Source organism: Pogoniulus pusillus, chromosome 1 (genome assembly GCF_015220805.1).
Source record: "Pogoniulus pusillus isolate bPogPus1 chromosome 1, bPogPus1.pri, whole genome shotgun sequence".
NCBI classification, from domain to species: domain Eukaryota; kingdom Metazoa; phylum Chordata; class Aves; order Piciformes; family Lybiidae; genus Pogoniulus; species Pogoniulus pusillus.
Window position 1 is genome coordinate 2,519,885 of NC_087264.1, and position 18,898 is coordinate 2,538,782.

The 18,898-nt window shown below is 50.1% G+C and overlaps 1 long non-coding RNA gene across 1 annotated transcript in view; it reads left to right on the top strand.

Annotated features, from left to right (window-relative positions):
* The first annotated feature begins 211 nt into the window (after nt 1-211).
* Nucleotides 212-18,898, top strand: part of LOC135180330 (uncharacterized) — a 40,782-nt gene continuing 22,095 nt past the window's right edge. Inside the window, exon 1 of the long non-coding RNA XR_010304395.1 lies at nt 212-274. This is a non-coding gene — a long non-coding RNA (uncharacterized LOC135180330). The remainder of the gene's footprint in view (nt 275-18,898) is intronic.

Below are 18,898 nucleotides of genomic sequence, written 5' to 3' on the forward strand. Positions count from 1 at the left end.
CTATTTTCCCTCACCTTCCTCCTTTCCTTTCCATCTCCTTCCTTTCAGCACCACCTCCCTTTTCCCACAATACCTGCCCCTCTCCCACCCCACCCAGCATTTCTCCCCTCCTTCCCCCCAAGCCCACAGCACCTGGGCTCTGTTGAGTCTCCTCCCACCCCAGCTGTGACCACTTTGCCCTCCCTGCCCACTCCCCTTTATAATCAGCCCCAGGAAAGGCAGCAGCCCCAAGCTGGCCCAAGTGGGCAGAGGGATCCTCCTCCTGTCATCACTGGTGAGTACCCCTGGTGCCCACTGGGTGAGTGGGAGTGGGACAAAGGCCGGGGGGCCTGGTGGCCCCCCGGTTAGGCAGGGCTTACAGAAGATCAGAGGCTGGAAGGGACCTTGGAAGGTCATCTGGTCCAACCCCTCTGCTAGAGCAGGATCACCTAGACCAGAGTGTATAGAAGTGCCTGTGGGTGGGTTTTGAGTATCTCCAGATAGGGAGACTCCACAACCTCCCTGGGCAGCCTGTCCCAGGGTTCTGCCACCCTCACAGGGAAAAAAACTCTCCTTGTGTTTACACAGAGCTTCCCATGCCTCAGGCTTCCTGTGCCTCAGCTTCCACCCTTGCCCCTTGTCCTGTCATCAGGCATCACCCAGCAGAGCCTGGCTCCAGCCTGCTGGCACTCACCCTGCACGTACTGATAACCACTGATGGGGTCACCTCCCAGGTTCCTCTTCTCCCAGAAGCACAGCCCCAGCTCCCTCAGGGTCTCATCATAAGAGAGATGTTCCCTTCCCTTAATCATCATTGTGGCTCTCTGCTGCACTCTCTCAAGCAGTTCTATGTTTCTCTTGAACTGGGGGGACCCAGAACTAGACTCAGTACTCCAGGTGTGGCCTCACCAGTGCAGAGTAGCAGGGCAGGAGAATGTCTCTTGCCCTACTGCTCACAGCCATTTAAATACACCTTACAATGACTTTGGCCCTTCTGGCCACAAGAGCACACTGCTGGCTCATGCTCAACCTCCCATCAACTATGACCCCCAAAGCCTTTTCCACTTTGCTGCCTTCCAGCAGGTCAGTCCCCAGCCTATCCTGCTCCCTGGGGTTGTTCTTTCCCAGGTGCCAGGCTCTACACTTGCCCTGGTTGAATTTCATTCAGTCTCTTCCTGCCCAGCCCTCCAGCCTCTTCCAGTCTGGCTGAGTGGCAGCAGAGCCTTCTGGTGTGGCAGCCACTGCACCCAGTTTGGTGCCATCAGCAAACTTGCTGGCAGTGCCCTCTGTGCCCTCAGCCAGGTCCTTGATGAATATATTGAGCAGAACTGTTCCCAGCACTGACCTCTGTGGGACCCCACTGGTGGCAGCCCTCCAACTAGACTCCATCCCATTGACCACAGCTCTCTGGCTTCTTTCCTTCAACCAGTTCCCAGTCAACCTCACTACCTGATGATCCAGACCACACTGCCTCAGTTTAGGCAGGGGAATGCTGTGGGAGACAGTGTCAAATGATTAGAAGAAAACAGATAATTTTCATAGACTCAACCAGGTTGGAAGAGAGCTCCAAGCTCCTCCAGTCCAAACGCATTGAACTAGTTCCCAGCTCAACAAATGAGGAGAAGTAGCAATTAAAAAGCTCTTCTTAGAGTGTCCTTCCTGAATACAGTTCCCAGACCTTCTTCTTTCACTCTGTTGAAAGTTTTTACACCACATTGGCAGTGCTGGATTTATTTCTGGAGCCCTCAGCACAGAAGAGACATGGATGTGGATTGTCCAGAGAGGGATTTCCATCCCTGGTAATGTTCAAGGTCAGGTTGGGGAATCACAGAATCAGGCAGGGTTGGAAGGGACCACAAGGAGCAGCCAGGTCCAACCCCCCTGCCATGCCCAGGGACACCCTACCCTAGAGCAGGCTGCACACAGCCTCAGCCAGCCTGGCCTGAAACACCTCCAGCCATGGGGCCTCAACCACCTCCCTGGGCAACCCAGTCCAGCCTCTCACCACTCTCATGCTCAACAACTTCCTCCTCACCTCCAGATTTGCTCCATCCTCCCTAGTCCTGGCTCTCCTTCACAGCTCAAAAAGTCCCTCAGACTTTTTGTAGTCCCTTTTCAGACACTGGAAGGCCAACCTCCTCTAATTGAAGATATCCCTGCTGACTACAGTGGGGTTGGACTAAGTGACCTTTAAAGATCCCTTCCAGCTCTATATATTCTATGACTCTGAGCCAAGAGTGAGCCTGAATTGCTTATCATTGTCTTCAACTTAAATGCTGTTCCAGGTGATTAGGTCAGCCCCCAGCATTGCTCAGGCCACACCTTGAGTGCTGTGTCCAGTTCTGGGCTCCTCAACTCAAGAGAGATGTTGAGGTGCTGGAAGGTGTCCAGAGAAGGTCAATGAAGCTGGTGAGGGGCCTGGAGCAGAGCCCTGTGAGGAGAGGCTGAGGGAGCTGGGGGTGTGCAGCCTGCAGCAGAGGAGGCTCAGGGCAGAGCTCATTGCTCTCTGCATCTACCTGAAGGGAGGCTGTAGCCAGGTGGGGTTGGGCTCTTCTCCCAAGCAAGTGGCAAGAGAAGAAGGGGACACAGTCTGGAGTTGTGCCAGGGGGTGTCTAGGCTGGATGTTAGGAGGAAGTTGTCAGAGAGAGTGATTGGCATTGGAATGGGCTGCCCAGGGAGGTGGTGGAGTCTCTGTGGCTGGAGGTGTTGAAGCCAAGCCTGGCTGGGGCACTTAGTGCCATGGTCTGGTTGCTTGGCCAGGGCTGGGTGCTAGGTTGGACTGGATGCTCTTGGAAGACTTTTCCAACCTGGTTGATTCTGTTCTATTAGCACAGGAGGTCTAAATAGGACTCATCTTTTCTTTGTTCTTTATTTGCCTTGGCTATGAAGTAGCTTGGCCAATGACCATGCTCCACTGGGGGCTTCAGTGATATCTGACTGCCATCTGTAATTGACCCTGGAGCTCTTACAGTGGCCAATGCAGAATGTCATTGCTGGAGACCTGAGGTCTTGCTGGCGTTTCCTACACCTAGAATACCAATTCTAATTGCCATTTATTTTCCTTCTCATCTAGGTGTATATCTCTCTATCTTGTTTACTGTCACTCTGCACTAAGCTCTTACTTCAAAGCCTTTGCCTTGAATAATCACAATCGGTGAACTGCACAACAGCTTTGTTAAATACTCTGCCTCTTCCCTTCTGGTGTCATTCCTGGGAAGCAAAGACAAGCAGGAGCTGTGCATTTTGACTCGAGATCTGATTGCAGAGATAACAGGCAGCTGCAGTGTGTACATGCCAGGGTTTAGAGAGGTTTGGGACTAGGTTTTTTGTTTGGTATAGCTTTTGTCAGGAAGCAAGACCTCAGCGAAACAGTGACTTTGGCAGAGCTTACTGCCTCTGGAGTCAACTTTGCAGTATCAGGCACTAGCTGATGTGCAGACCAGAAGTGTGTGCCTGACATAAATGCTTGGGAAAGACCTTGGCCTTTGCCTTAGTTGCCTGAAACAAACCAGAGGCTTTTTAGGATGAAGTCACAGCAACAGTGGACAAGGGAAGGGCAACTGACATCATCTACCTGGACCTGAGTGAGGCATTTGGCTCTGTCCCATATGACATCCTGGTCACCAAGCTGGAAAAACATGGACTTGATGGGTGGAGCACTGCTGGGTAAGGAATTGGCTGGATGGTGGCACACAGAGTGGTGATCAAGGGCACAATGTCCACCTGGACACCAGCAACAAGTGGTGTCCTTCAGTGGTCAGTGCTGTGTAACATCTTTGTCAGTGACATGGACAGAGCAATCAGTGCACCCTCAGCAAGTGTGCAGATGGCACCAAGCTGTGTGGCACATTTGACTTGTTAGAGGGTAGGGATCCATCCAGAGGAACCTGGGCAGGCTGCAGAGGTGTGCCCAGGCCAACCTCATGACATTCAACAAGACCAAGTGTAAGGTCCTGCACCTGGATCGGGGCAATCCCAAGCACAGCTCCAGGCAGGGTGGGGAATGGCTGAGAGCAGCTCTGAGGAACAGTTCGTGGGGGTCTGGGGTGATGCAAAGCTCAGCATGAGCCTGCAGTGTGAGTGCAGCCCAGACACAACCCTGTGCTGGGCTGCAGCAAGAGCAGTGTGGGCACAGGGCAAGGGAGGGGATTCTGCCCCTTGGCTTTGCTCTCCTCAGACCCCACCTGCAGTCCTGGGGGCAGTTCTGGAGCACCCAACATGAGTAGGACATGAAACTGTTGGAGCCAGTCCAGAGGAGGGCCAGGAGGATGTTCAGAGGGCTGCAGCAGCTCTCCTACGAGGACAGGCTACAAGAGTTGTGCCTCTGCAGCCTGGAGAAGAGCAGGCTTTGAAGAGACCTTATAATGGCCTTCCAGTACCTGAAGGGGACCTACAGGAAGGTTGGGGAGAGACTATTGACAAGGTCCTGTAATGACAGGATGAGAAGCAAAGGGTTTAAACTGTCAGAGGGGAGATTCATACTGGATGTTAGGAGGAAGTTGTTTGCAGTGAGGGTGGTGAGACACTGGCACAGGTTGCCCAGGGAGGCTGTGGCTGCTCCTTCCTTGGAGTTGTTCAAGGCCAGGTTGGATGAGGCCTTGAGTGACCTGTTCAGGTGGGAGGTGTCCCTGCCTATGGTGGGGGGTTGGAACTGGGTGATCTTTGTGATCCCTTCCAACCCAAACCATTCTATGCTTCAGTCACTTGCTCTGCTTGTTTCTGTCTTCATTCATCCTTGTAGTTCACCTTTTTACCTGTCCACACAGTGGGGTATGGACAGATTGCATCATCTCTGTGCTGAGACCTGGCTGAGACAGTACCAGAGTGAAATGCTGGTTGAACCAGACTAGGATCCCCCTTTATGTCCCTTTTAACAGCTTTTGTTCTTCAGTTCATAGGCTGATTCAGGATGTTTCAGCAGGGAAGGCATTGGGTTTTCTTCTGGCTTTGCTGCTGGACCTTCATGTGGCCCTCAGCCCATTCTCATCCTACTTTGTGTGTTTTGGGCTGTCACCCTTCAAACTCCATCACACAGAATGTCTCCTACATTGTGTTTCTATCATACCCAGCTCAGCAGGGTCCTGATCTGATTGGAAATCCAACTTAGCATCAATATTTTATCTCAGATCAATATACTACACACAGGTTCAATGAACTCTCTGCCTGCAGTAGCCCAAATAATGCATATGAATCAAAGCCCAGACTGCTTAGGCTGAGATAAAGGAATTATCCTATGAAAACAGGTATCAAGGTGATCTGCTCTGAAGAAAATGCTGGCCCTTTGTTGTAAGTGCTGGAGGTGAGGAGCTGAGAGCGAAGGTAGGGAATGTGGAGTAGCAAGAAGAGAGCCTCTGTGTGGAGTGTGCATTGGCCAGAGAAAGAGACTCAAGGTCTCTTCTTGCTTACTTCTATGTACGTGGGCAAGACAAGAAACAGGTCTCAGGTGAAGAATGAATGATTAGAATCATAGAATCAAGCAGGTTGGAAGAGACCTCCAAGATCATCCAGTCCAACCTAGCATCCAGCCCTATCCAGTCAACCAGACCATGGCACTAAGTGCCCCAGCCAGGCTTTGCTTGAACACCTCCAGGGACGGAGACTCCACCACTTCCCTGGGCAGCCCATTCCAATGGGAAATCACATCTCTCATTAGAAGATGTTCTCATCCCATACCTGAGTCATGGTCCCTGCCTGCACACCAACCTTCTCCACAGTACAGATGCTATGGCCTACTTATGCCTGGGCCAAAGGTCTCTACCAATATGTAAGTCTCTGTCTGTTTGCTGTCTCACTGACAACCCCTGGGAAAGTGAGAGTTCAGTCACAAGGAGGCAGATTCTGTAATCCACCTGGACTGCAGCAAAGCCTTTGACACCAAGGGCCATAGCAAGCTCCTGGCACAGCTGGCAGCTCCTGGCTTGCACAGATTCACTCTGATATGGGTCAAGAACTGGCTGGAGGGCTGGGACCAGAGAGTGGTGGTGAATGGTGCCACATGCAGTTGGCAGCTGGCACCAGTGATGTGCCTCAAGGATCAGTGTTGGGCACAGTCCTGGTCAATATCTTTACTGATGATCTGGAGCAGGGGATTGAGTCCAACATCAGTCAGTTTGCAGATGACACCAAGCTAGGAGCAGCTGTGGAGCTGTTGGAGGGTAGGAGAGCCCTGCAGAGGGACCTGGTCAGGCTGGATGGGTGGGCAGAGGCCAATGGGATGAGACTGAACAAGGCCAGCAACTGGATTCTGGGCTGAAGCAGGAGAAGTGTGGCCAGCAGGGCCAGGGAGGGGATTCTCCCCCTCTACTGTGCTCTGGTCAGACCCCACCTGGAGTCCTGCATCCAGTTCTGGAGCCCTCATTCCAAGAGGGATGTGGAGATGCTGGAGAGTGTCCAGAGCAGGGCCAGGAGGATGCTGAGAGGCTGCAGCAGCTCTGCTATGAGCACAGACTGAAGGAGTTGGGGCTGTGCAGGCTGGAGAAGAGGAGGCTCCCAGGGGACCTCCTTGTGGCCTTCCAGGATCTGAAGGGGGCTCCAAAATAGCTGGGGAGGGACTTTCTAGGCTGTCAGGGAGTGCCAGGAGTGGGGAGAATGGAGCAAAGCTGGAGGTGGGGAGATTCAGACTGGAGGTGAGGAGGAAGTTGCTGAGCATGAGAGTGGTGAGAGGCTGGAGTGGGTTGCCCAGGGAGGTGGTTGAGGCCCCATGGCTGGAGGTGTTTGAGGCCAGGCTGGCTGAGGCTGTGTGCAGCCTGCTCTAGGGTAGGGTGTCCCTGGGCATGGCAGGGGGGTTGGACCTGGCTGCTCCTTGTGGTCCCTTCCAACCCTGACTGATTCTATGATTCAAGTGCAGGGTTCTACACTTTGGCCACAACACCTCCAAGCAACGCTACAGGCTGGGGCCAGAGAGGCTGAGAGCAGCCACCAAGGAAGGGAGCTGGGGATGGTGGGAGAGAGGAGCTGAATATGAGGCAGCAGTGTGCCCAGGTGGCCAAGAGAGCCAATGGCATCCTGGGCTGGCTCAGGAGCAGTGTGGGCAGCAGGACAAGGGAGGTTCTTCTGCCCCTGTGCTCAGCACTGCTCAGGCCACACCTTGAGTATTGTGTCCAGTTCTGGGCTCCTGAATTGCAGAGAGCTGTTGAGGTGCTGGAAGGTGTTTGGAGAAGGGCAGCAAGGCTGGGGAGGGGCCTGGAGCAGAGCCCTGTGAGGAGAGGCTGAGGGAGCTGGGGGTGTGCAGCCTGCAGCAGAGGAGGCTCAGGGCAGAGCTCATTGCTGTCTGCAGCTGCCTGCAGGGAGGCTGTAGCCAGGTGGGGTTGGGCTCTGCTGCCAGGCAAGCAGCAACAGAAAAAGGGGACTCCAAGTCTCAAGTTGTGCCAGGGGAAGGTACAGGCTTGATGTTGTTAGGAAGTTGTTGTCAGAGAGAGTGATTGGCATTGGAATGGGCTGCCCAGGGAGGTGGTGGAGTCTCTGTGGCTGGAGGTGTTGAAGCAAAGCCTGGCTGGGGCACTTAGTGCCATGGTCTGGTTGGTTGGGTAGGGCTGGGTGCTAGGTTGGGCTGGCTGAGCTTGGAGCTCTCTTCTAACCTTCTTGATTCTATGATTCTGTAACTACAGCACCTAGGTAGGAAGGTGTAAATTATATGGTTTTGGATTTTTGCTTTTTTTTTCATGAGCAAAAGTTGTCTTAGCAGCTGAAAATTTGCTTCTGTAGTGCAAAACCTCTGCTGCTTGCTGACTGCTAGAACAGGCTGAGATCAGGCTCTGGGAGTGTCATCCCTTTAGGGCTGCAGAGGCAGTAATGTATTCATCCCCCGAGGCTCCGGTGTGGAGCAAGTATATTAACTAACAACAAAAATCATGTTCTTCCTAATAAAATATTCAATTGCCTGTTTGTTCTGACAAACACAAGAAATGGGGGTTTAATCAAGGAAAACAAGTCTTCCCATCAAACCACAAGGTATTCTTGACTAGAAGGCTGCTAATATGCTTGAATAATTCTGGTAATAGTGAAACTGAGCCATCCAGGAAGGTAGCTCTTGTGCTGATTTAGTGTGACAGGATTTGAGGAGAGAAGAAGTAGCCAAATGAGCTCTGAAAAACTGAGATTTAGGACAGTTTTGCTAATTTCTTCTCTGGAGGCTTGATCATAGAATCAATTTGGTTGGAAGAGACCTCCAAGCTCATCCAGTCCAACCTAGCACCCAGCCCTGGCCAATCAACCAGACCATGGCACTGAGTGCCCCTTCCAGGCTTTGATTCAACACTTCCAGGGATGGAGACTCCACCACCTCCCTGGGCAGCCCATTTCAATCACTCTCTCTGACAACAACTTCCTCCCAACATCCAGCCTAGACCTTCCCCAGAACAACTTGGGACTGTGTCCCCTTGTTCTCTTGCTGCTTGCCTGGGAGAAATATCAACATTTCACCCAGGAACATGCAGATTGTAACAGTTATCACCAGCAGACTGGTGATAAGGAACATGATGGATGAGGAACATGGGAAAACTCCATGAGCACATTGTTGTGAGAATTCACCTCCTTGAATGGTGATTTCTGCATGCAATTCCCATGAGTACTATGAGGAGTTATGGATGTAAATCCTGCCCTGAGCCTCCTCTGCTGCAGGCTGCACACCCCCAGCTCCCTCAGCCTCTCCTCACAGGGCTCTGCTCCAGGCCCCTCCACAGCTTCCTTGCCCTTCTCTGGACACCTTCCAGCACCTCAACATCTCTCTTGAATGGAGGAGCCCAGAACTGGACACAGCACTCAAGGTGTGGCCTGACCATATCCTGATATGGATATGTTTTGATTTTCTGCTCAGTTTGGGAAAAAGGCTCAGTAATAAATTGGCAAATAATGAAAGTAGAGAGGAGACCTAACCTGGCTGTGGAGTTCACCTGAAAATTCCTGTCTAGGAGAGCAATTTCCCTCCTTTTGGGGGTTAAGGCTTCACATTTTCCTCACCACCTAGAATTTCTTTTATCTAGGCAGATTAAGATGGGCTCTCAGATTGATAATTGACACCTTATAGATACAAACTCCTATCCTCGTGTCTTCCCCCTGCCAAACCCCACATTTGTTTCATCCTATTGCTCACTGTGACTGCAAACTCTCCTCCAAAGTTTTCATGAATACCATTGTGATCTTTGGAACAAATCCAGAGCCAGTTTGAGGATAATAGGAACAGTGAGTACTAAATAACACACTGACAGAAGACATGACACCATGCTGGCAGAAGACATGTGTGCATGACTTTTATAGTAACCAGGGCGCTCAGAGCTTGGTAATCAGAGGAGAGCAGTGTAAACTATTGAGAAAACCAAACCAAAACCAGGCAATGTTTTAGCATCTCTGCAGGCTGGGGACAGAGAGGCTGCAGAGCAGCCAGCAAGAAAGGGACCTGTGGGTGATGGTAGATAGCAGATGAACATGAGCCAGCAGTGTGCCCAGGTGGGCAGGAGAGCCAATGGTATCCTGGGCTGGCTCAGGAGCAGTGTGGGCAGCAGGACAAGGGAGGTTGGGTGATGGTTTGGGTGTTCCCCACCCCCTTATACTTTGAAAATCACCCAGACCAGACTCAGCTGACTCTGGAAATTGAATGAAGCTTTATATTTACAGCTTAGCACAATATACAAGCAGATATTTACAGTATATACAGTTTTAGACAGAAATATGCAGGGTAAAAGGTAATACAGACACACAACAGCCCTCCCAGAAACCTGAGTCCCTAGAAGGGGCTCCCAACCACCCTTCCACATTCCCCCTACTCCTCTCAACCTTACCCCAGTCCCAGGGAAGAATGGAGGCTTGGCCAGGGGGTTAGAAAGCAAAGTGGATTAATCAGAGAGATGGAGGATGAGGTGAGAGAGAGATGCAGCTCGGAGCTCCCCAGCAGGAGAAGTGAGTTATCTATGTTTTGATCCTTGTTCTTGCACATCTCAGCAAGCCTATGAGGGAAGTAGCCATCACCATTGTTTTCCTTTCACAGCCTGTAATCTGTTCCTTCTCACCAAAACATTCTAGCTAGCTTCAAACTAGCACAACTCAGCATTGTTCAGGCCACACCTTGAGTGCTGTGTCCAGTTCTGGGCTCCTCAATTCAAGAGAGATGTTGAGGTGCTGGAAGGTACCCAGAGGAGGGCAGCAAGGCTGGGGAGGGACCTGGAGCAGAGCCCTGTGAGGAGAGGCTGAGGGAGCTGGGGGTGTGCAGCCTGCAGCAGAGGAGGCTCAGGGCAGAGCTCATTGCTGTCTGCAGCTGCCTGCAGGGAGGCTGTAGCCAGGTGGGGTTGGGCTCTTCTGCCAGGCAAGCAGCAACAGAAGAAGGGGACACAGTCTCAAGTTGTGGCAGGGGAGGTCTAGGCTGGATGTTAGGAGGAAGTTGTTGTCAGAGAGAGTGATTGGCACTGGAATGGGCTGCCCAGGGAGGTGGTGGAGTTTGTGTGGCTGGAGGTGTTGAAGCCAAGCCTGGCTGGGGCACTTAGTGCCATGGTCTGGTTGGTCGGGCAGGGCTGGGTGCTAGGTTGGAGTCGATGCTCTTGGAGGTCTCTTCCAACCTGGTTGATTCAATGTTTGAAGTCTAAACCATGCCCTGTAATAATGCTTAGATACAGATAGGGCATGGAAGGCAACACACAGAGTAATTAAATTATATATTGTATATGCATGCAAGAGAATGAATCACAGAATGAACCCAACACAAACTCCATGTTAGCTGCAAATACCTGTTGCTCTTCTTGAGCATGTTTTCTTTCATTGAACTTCATGTTTTCCAGGGGATATCCGTGGAGTTTATGCACAGTGTCTGAAAGAGGAGTGAATTCTGTTACCCTTCTTAGGCAAACCCCTCCAGGTCAGGAACTAAGGCTCTGATGACAGCCATGAAATGTCTCTATTCACAAGCACTCTTTACAGGTGATTGCTTACATATTAGAGATGCAAATGCTGAGTTTGTCTCAAACGAGGGAAATCTAAGATTAAATTCCCATCGAAGAGCAACTGTTCTGGTTTACCTTTCATGTGTAGTAGCTTGAAAGAGCCTACACCACAATAAATTGCATTACAGAAGCTCCCACTGACACAACCATATGTTAGCAGTCTCTGTTTTGAAGGGCTACAGCTCCGTGATAAGAATTTGCTGTGGGCTGAAATTTGGCAGTCTCTGCTCAATGGTTAGGTTTGAAAACGGAGCTGCAAACACTCAACCCATTCCTCATCAGCCCTCTCCAGAAAGCAAGGAGCAGGGAAAAGCAGAAGTGTGATGAATTTCAGTTTGACATGACAAAGAGAATTGTGCACGGTGGTAACATCTTGTCTGAGCATCTCTTTCCTTTAGGAACAGGTTAGAAAATAAGCTGCGAAGCACACGAAGGAAAAGAGCTGCCTTCTGGCACTGCAGCCTCAGCAGGTTGCGGCTCCTGAGGCTGTGGGAAGACAATGACCTGTGGTATTCGGGAACATGATCGGCTTGCAATGAGAGGAGGAGGAGGGGAAGAGTGAAAGGCTGAAAGTTGAGGAGCAGACAGTGGGGTGTTTTTTGTTGTGTGGTTTTGTCTGTTTAGGTGACCAGGCTGTTGCTGATTTGAGATGAAGTGAGTTCATCCTCTTCCTGGGAAAGAATCGGGCTCTATTGGAGGAGTATTCACAGCTACATGCTGTAGATATGTGCCTTAGAATCACAGAATCAAGCAGGTTGGAAGAGACCTCCAAGAGCATCCAGTCCAACCTAGCACCCAGCCCTGGCCAGTCAGCCAGACCATGGCACTAAGTGCCCCAGCCAGGCTTGGCTTCAACACCTCCAGGGACAGCAACTTCATCACCTTCCTGGGCAGCCCATTCCAATGACAAATCACTCTCTCTGAAGAACTTCCTCCTAACATCCAGCCTATACTTCTTTTAGCCTAGCTGGATGCTCTTATGGAATCATGGATTTGAAGGGAGGTCAGGATGTGTCTAGTCCACCCTGCTGCCAAATTAGTTTTTGAACCTAATCAGCACCATGAATTGTATGGGCAAATGTCTGGCAGGAAGGCTTTTTGAGTGCTGTGTCCAGTTCTGGGTTCCTCAATTCAAGAGAGATGTTGAGGTGCTGGAAGGTGCCCAGAGGAGGGCAGCAAGGCTGGGGAGGGGCCTGGAGCAGAGCCCTGTGAGGAGAGGCTGAGGGAGCTGGGGGTGTGCAGCCTGCAGCAGAGGAGGCTCAGGGCAGAGCTCATTGCTGTCTGCAGCTGCCTGCAGGGAGGCTGTAGCCAGGTGGGGTTGGGCTCTGCTGCCAGGCAAGCAGCAACAGAACAAGGGGACAGAGTCTGGAGTTGTGTCAGGAGAGGTCTAGGCTGGATGTTGTTAAGAAGTTGTTGTCAGAGAGAGTGATTGGCATTGGAATGGGCTGCCCAGGGAGGTGGTGGAGTCTCTGTGCCTGGAGGTGTTGAAGCAAAGCCTGGATGAGGCACTTAGTGTCGTGGCCTGATTGATTGGATAGGGCTGGGTGCTAGGTTGGACTGGATGCTCTTGGAGGTCTCTTCCAGCCTGGTGGATTCTATGATTCTAAGTCACTTCTGCTTTTGGCCCTCAGAAGGATTTTTCTGGTCAGAAAAGGAAGATAGAAGCATCCCATGAATCTTCATGCATTCAACCAAGGCAGCAAATTCCTGCCTGTAGGGGACCAATAGTCCACTTCAAATTAGGAGCTGGAGGAAGAGGTGTCTCTAAGACACCCTTCAGGCCCTGGATAGCCCAAGCTATCCTGTGGACATGCTCCTTCCTTTCTACTTAATCACCAGTGGATGTAGACGTTTGTGTGTCAGCCCTTGGGCAGCTAAAACTGAGTCAGATATCATAGAATCGTAGAATCAACCAGGTTGGAAGAGACCTCCAAGATCATCCAGTCCAACCTAGCACCCAGCCTTAACCAATCAACCAGACCATGGCACTAAGTGCCTCATCCAGTCTTTCCTTGAAGACCCCCAAGGACGGTGCCTCCACCACCTCCCTGGGCAGCCCATTCCAATGCCAATCACTCTCTCTGTGAAGAACTTCTTCCTAATATCCAGCCTATACCTACCCTGGCACAACTTGAGACTGTGTCCCCTTGTTCTAATTTGCTCATGTTTTGCCTGCATCCAGCAGGGAAGCTTGTAGCCAGGCATGAGCTAAACCTTTTGCCATTGCCTTTACCACAAACCCAGCCTTTCTCTGCTGTGCAGTCTCCTGAGTTACTTCACAGGGAGGATCTGAAGTGTTGTATGAAAAGTAAAGAAATTAAATAGCAAGTGTTCCACTTGACCAAAAGGTCAGAGTCTCTGTGATTAAAATGCTTTGTTATTTTAAGACCAGGGAATGTCACATAACCATTAGATAGAAATGGCAAAGTTTTCCTGTGTGCTGACTGCTGAAGAGCACTGCTAGTCTTGTCCTTAGGCTGCCAGAAGAAACTACCTTCCCAAGGCAGTTCCCACATCCTACAAAGACAGCTGCATGGCCAGCAGGCAAGGAAGCCCTTGAGCTGGAGAGATTAAAGACATTTCTCCTTTCCAGCTCTATGGTTGTACTTGCACAGCTCTGCTTTGAGTACACTTGTGCTGGTTTTGTCTTCTTGCTCCCTTTAAGTAGGGAGTTGGACTAGATGATCTTTCAAGATAACAGGGAATGACAGGACTAGGGAGAATGGAGCAAAGCTGGAGCTAGGTAGGTTCAGACTGGATGTGAGGAGGAAGTTGTTGGTGATGAGAGTGGTGAGAGGCTGGAGTGGATTGCCCAGGGAGGTGGTTGAGGCCCCATGGCTGGAGGTGTTTGAGGCCAGGCTGGCTGAGGCTGTGTGCAGCCTGCTCTAGGGTAGGGTGTCCCTGGGCATGGGAGGGGGGTTGGAACTGGCTGCTCCTTGTGGTCCCTTCTGTATTCTATGATCTCTATGTCTATGATTCTGTGATCTTTAAATGTCTATGATCTCTATGTCTATGATCTTTAAAGGTCCCTCCCAACCCAAACCATTTTATGATTCCATGATACTAGAGAGTTTACCCAAAACTGATGGAAAACATATCACAGAATTTCTTAGATTGGAAAAGACCTTCAAGATCCTCCAGTCCAAGCATTAGCTTCACACTGACAAGTCCTTGACTAAACCAAATCCCTCTCACAACATTTAATCACTAGGAATCACTAAGGTTGGAAAGGGCCACCAGGATCAGCCAGTTCAACCTTCATCCTAGCATCCATCATAGAATCAACCAGGTTGGAAGAGACCTCCAACCTCAGCCAGTCCAACCTAGCACCCAGCCCTGTCCAGTCAATCAGACCATGGCACTAAGTGCCCCAGCCAGGCTTTTCTTGACCACTTCCCAGGATGATGACTCCACCACCTCCCTGGGCAGCCCATTCCAATGCCAATCACTCTCTCTGTGAAGAACTTCCTCCTAACAACCAGCCTGTACTTCCCTCAGCACAACTTGAGATGACATTGGCTGGACTTTGCGGATCTACTGTGCAGAGACTGAGATGACCTCATTGCTGTCTGCAGCTGCCTGAAGGGAGGCTGTAGCCAGGTGGGGTTGGGCTCTGCTGCCAGGCAAGCAGCACCAGAACAAGGGGACAGAGTCTCAAGCTGTGCCAGGGCAGGTCTAGGCTGGATGTTGTTAGGAAGTTGTTGTCAGAGAGAGTGATTGGCATTGGAATGGGCTGCCCAGGGAGGTGGTGGTGTCTGTGTGGCTGGAGGTGTTGAAACCAAGCCTGGCTGGGGCACTTAGTGCCATGGTCTGGTTGACTGGGTAGGGCTGGGTGCTAGGTTGGACTGGATGCTCTTGGAGCTCTCTTCCAACCTACTTGATTCTGTGACTCTATGACTCATACAGTGTTAGAACATGACTGCAAGACAGAAATAAATGCCCACAGAAAGCAGGGTTCATATACTTGGGTTTTACTTCTCTCTTTCTAGATCAAAGAAATAATAGCATGAGGTGTCAGTGGATTAATTAACTATTTATTTGGCAGTTTGCAAGTAACATTGTTACAAGTGGATTGTGCTGCTTTGGCCTTTAAGTAATGTTAGATTTGGCTTTAAAAGATGAAGTCCAGCACATTAATGGAGTGAGAATGAGAGGAGGTCAGGAAGGTCATTTACAGTTAGAATCAATACCTTGAAGTTCAGATAACTGATAATCCCATTCCTCAAATCCTGCCTGTTAGAGAAATGCATTGTAATAAAAATACTGACCTGAAATAAATTCTTTGAATTAGCTGCTTTTTTTAGTGTGCCAGACAGAGCAGGGAATTCAAGGAGGATAAGGTCTGAGGTCCTAACAAAACAACCTCTCCCTGCTGGCATCACCTAACATGCCTGGGGATGTCTTCCTTTAATGATAAAATGCTTATTTTTCAATTCTGCATGCATTTCTCCTCCAATGGATTCTTGAAATTGAACTTAATCTTCTGCTGTGAAGAAGATATCAGAAGGGTCAAAGGAAAGAAGAAAAAAACCCACCTTCATATTCTATTTTCACATGCATCTTTTGGGATATTAATAAACATGCAGAAAGCTCTGCAGCCTGGGCAGAATGGAGCTGTTGGGAGATGCTGAACTCTCCTTCTTTCTCCCCTCATTCTTATCCCATATCTTATTTCCCTTTCTGCTGGATGGGAAAAGATGCAAAAAAAAGAGCAATTTGTCCTTTGCATGCTGTTTTGAGAGTTGAGGGAGTGTCTTGACTTGCTCATGAAATGATGAATTACAGATTCATTGAGCATTAGAGCTGGAAGATACCTTAGAGACCTCCAGTGCTGGAAATTGCAACATCTCACCAGATAATCTGTTCCAGCGTGTCACCATCCATCTGTTAGAGCAGAGGATCACAGCATCAGCCTTTGCCTTGGACCTTCTTCAGTGCTGGGCAGGCCAGGACTTGCTATCCACTGAATGGGAGGTTGGTGAACCTGTTCTGCTCCATGCACTCAGCTGGTGTGTATTTTGGCACTTGTGCAGTGCAGAGACTTCTGGCTGGATGCCTGGTATTCACAACCAGCATCAGCAGCATACAGGACTACATTAGGGAGCTGCTCTCCTCCTGACGATGCTCAGGAGATGTGAGTGGACTGTTTCAGTTCTATTTGGCCTTCTTGTCTCAGCTGGTGCTGCATTTGGAGACAGGACAGGGAACTCTAGGAAACATGTCCCATGTGCCTTATTATCTGGTAGGGCAGATGTTGTGTTGAGCTGGGTCACATGAAAGGCTGTGGCTGTGATCTGTGCTTCTTGTCATCCTCCTCCTCAGGGCGAAGGTCTTGATGTTGTACCTTTTCATCAGGTCCAAAAGGCTCACAGCTTGGGTCCTAGAATCAAGCAGGTTGGAAGAGACCTCCAAGATCATCCAGTCCAACCTAACACCCAGCCCTGGCCAAGCAACCAGACCATGGCACTAAGTGCCTCAGCCAGGCTTGGCTTCAACACCTCCAGGCACAGAGACTCCACCACCTCCCTGGGCAGCCCATTCCAATGCCAATCACTCTCTCTGCCAACAACTTCCTCCTAACATCCAGCCTAGACCTCCCCTGCCACAACTTGAGACTGTGTCCCCTTCTTCTGTTGCTGGCTCAGGCATATCCACCTCCTCTCTGTACTAAGAAAACATGTTTACAGCGACCTGGCCACCGTGGCAGTTCCACTATGTGAACTGTTTAGAAATCCCTGAAAGAGACCTCTCCAGGAAGGAGAATTTATTTTCCTTTATCCCTTCTTACCCCCAACACATGACATTATTCCACCACACAACCCACAGGACATGTGAGACCTATCACAGATGCCTACTCACCACGTGGGCTGCACGCTCTTTCTACGTTACACGCACACACGCTGTTCAACAGGCTTCTTAGTCCCTTTTTTTTTTAAGAGCAGCCAAAGAATCTTTTACTAACACAAATCTTATTTTCACATGGTAGGCTCTGTATAATGAATTTCCCAAAGATTTTTCCCACCTACTCTAAGTGAAATTATATCTTGAGGAAAGTAGAGCTTGGTTGTTCATTCCGAGCCGTGTCGAAGTTCCTGCCTTTTTCTGGTTTAATCTAAATTGCTCTTTTGAATGTGTTTTATATTAGAATTTGGAAACAGATCCAGTCCTTTTTATTTGGTTTTTAATTTTTTATCTTTCCCTTTTTTTTTTCTTCTTTCCCAGGGTTGAATGCACATATATTATTATGCCTCTCTTTTTGCCACTTACAAAGGCAGTGCAATATCGCCTGCACCAAATCAATGAAATATCCCTGTGTTTTCTATTCATTAAGCCCCTAAAGCACTATGTGCAAATTCCCTCACTTTAATTACACACCTCAGGGATGTGCAGGCCAAAAAGGAGGCAGTCAGACAAAAAAAAAAAAAAAGAAAGCCTGGTCTCTGCCAAAAGGAAGAGGGGAAAAAAAAAAACCCCACCACCCAACTGGTAAACATTTATTTTCAGCAGGGAAATCTGCCATTAATTCATATAGTGACTTTCCCCAGCTGAAATAATGAGGAAAGCCAAGTGAACCAAATGTTCACAGTGAGCAAACACAAACAGTAGGAAATCAGCCCATCTTGTATTTACATGTTTATTCCATCAGCCTTTGAAGAACGTTTGCACCATCTTTCTCTCTCTCTCTCTCTCTGTGTTGTCTGTTTGGAGTGTCAACGTTTACTCACACCCCTCCAAGGGGGTGGCTCGTTAGCAATGAATGGATTCAACTCTCCTAGAGACACAGGTCCCATCTGGAAAAGGAGGGGTTTAAAATGCTAAAATCTGTAGGGTGACTTCAAGTAGCAGCAAAGTCTGAATGTACATGTCTCGGCTGCAGGAATACTTGGTCAATGTGGCTTCTGGAGGTGCTGGATGGACAGGACTTTTCTCCTTACCTGCTTGAAAATGCTTGTGTTTTCAAATCAAATGTGTTCTCTCTCACTGCTGCAAGGACAGACCAGCAAAGCCTATCAGGCTTCTTGGGAAGAGACTAAGTGAAGTCTGGGCTAACGTGACTTCAGCAAAGCCTTTGACACTGTCTGCCACAAGAAGCTCCTAGCCAAGCTGGCAGCTCGTGGCTTGGACAGATGCACTCTGTGCTGGGTCAGGAACTGGCTGGATGGCTGAGCCCAGAGAGTGGTACTGAATGGTGCCACAGCCAGTTGGCAGCTGGCACCAGTGGTGTACCCCAAGGATCAGTTCTGGGCACAGTCCTGTTCAAGATCTTTATTGATGATCTGGACGAGGGGATTGAGTCCAGCATCAGTAGGGTTGCAGATGACACCAAGCTAGGAGCAGGTGTGGAGCTGTTGGAGGGCAGCAGAGCCCTGCAGAGGGACCTGGCTAGGCTGGATGGGTGGGCAGAGGCCAATGGGATGAGACTGAACAAGGCCAAGTGCAGGGTTCTGCACTTTGTCCACAACAACCCCAAGCAGCACTACAGGCTGGGGACAGAGTGGCTGAGAGCAGCCAGGAGGAAAGGGAGCTGAGGGTACTGGTGGATAGTAGGCTGAAGATGAGGCAGCAGTGTGCCCAGGTGGCCAAGAGAGCCAATGGCATCCTGGCCTGCATCAGGAACACTGTGGCCAGCAGGATGAGGGAGGTTCTTCTTCCCCTGTACTCAACACTGGTCAGGCCACACCTTGAGTGCTGTGTCCAGTTCTGGGCCCCTCAATTCAAGAGAGATGTTGAGATACTGGAATGTGTTTGGAGAAAGGCAACAGGGCTGGTGAGGGGCCTGGAGCACAGCCCTGTGAGGAGAGGCTGAGGGAGCTGGGGGTGTGCAGCCTGCAGCAGAGGAGGCTCAGGGCAGAGCTCATTGCTGTCTGCAGCTGCCTGAAGGGAGGCTTTAGCCAGGTGGGGTTGGGCTCTGCTGCCAGGCAAGCAGCAACAGAAGAAGTGGACACAGTCTCAAGTTGTGCCAGGGAAAGTACAGGCTGGATGTTGTTAGG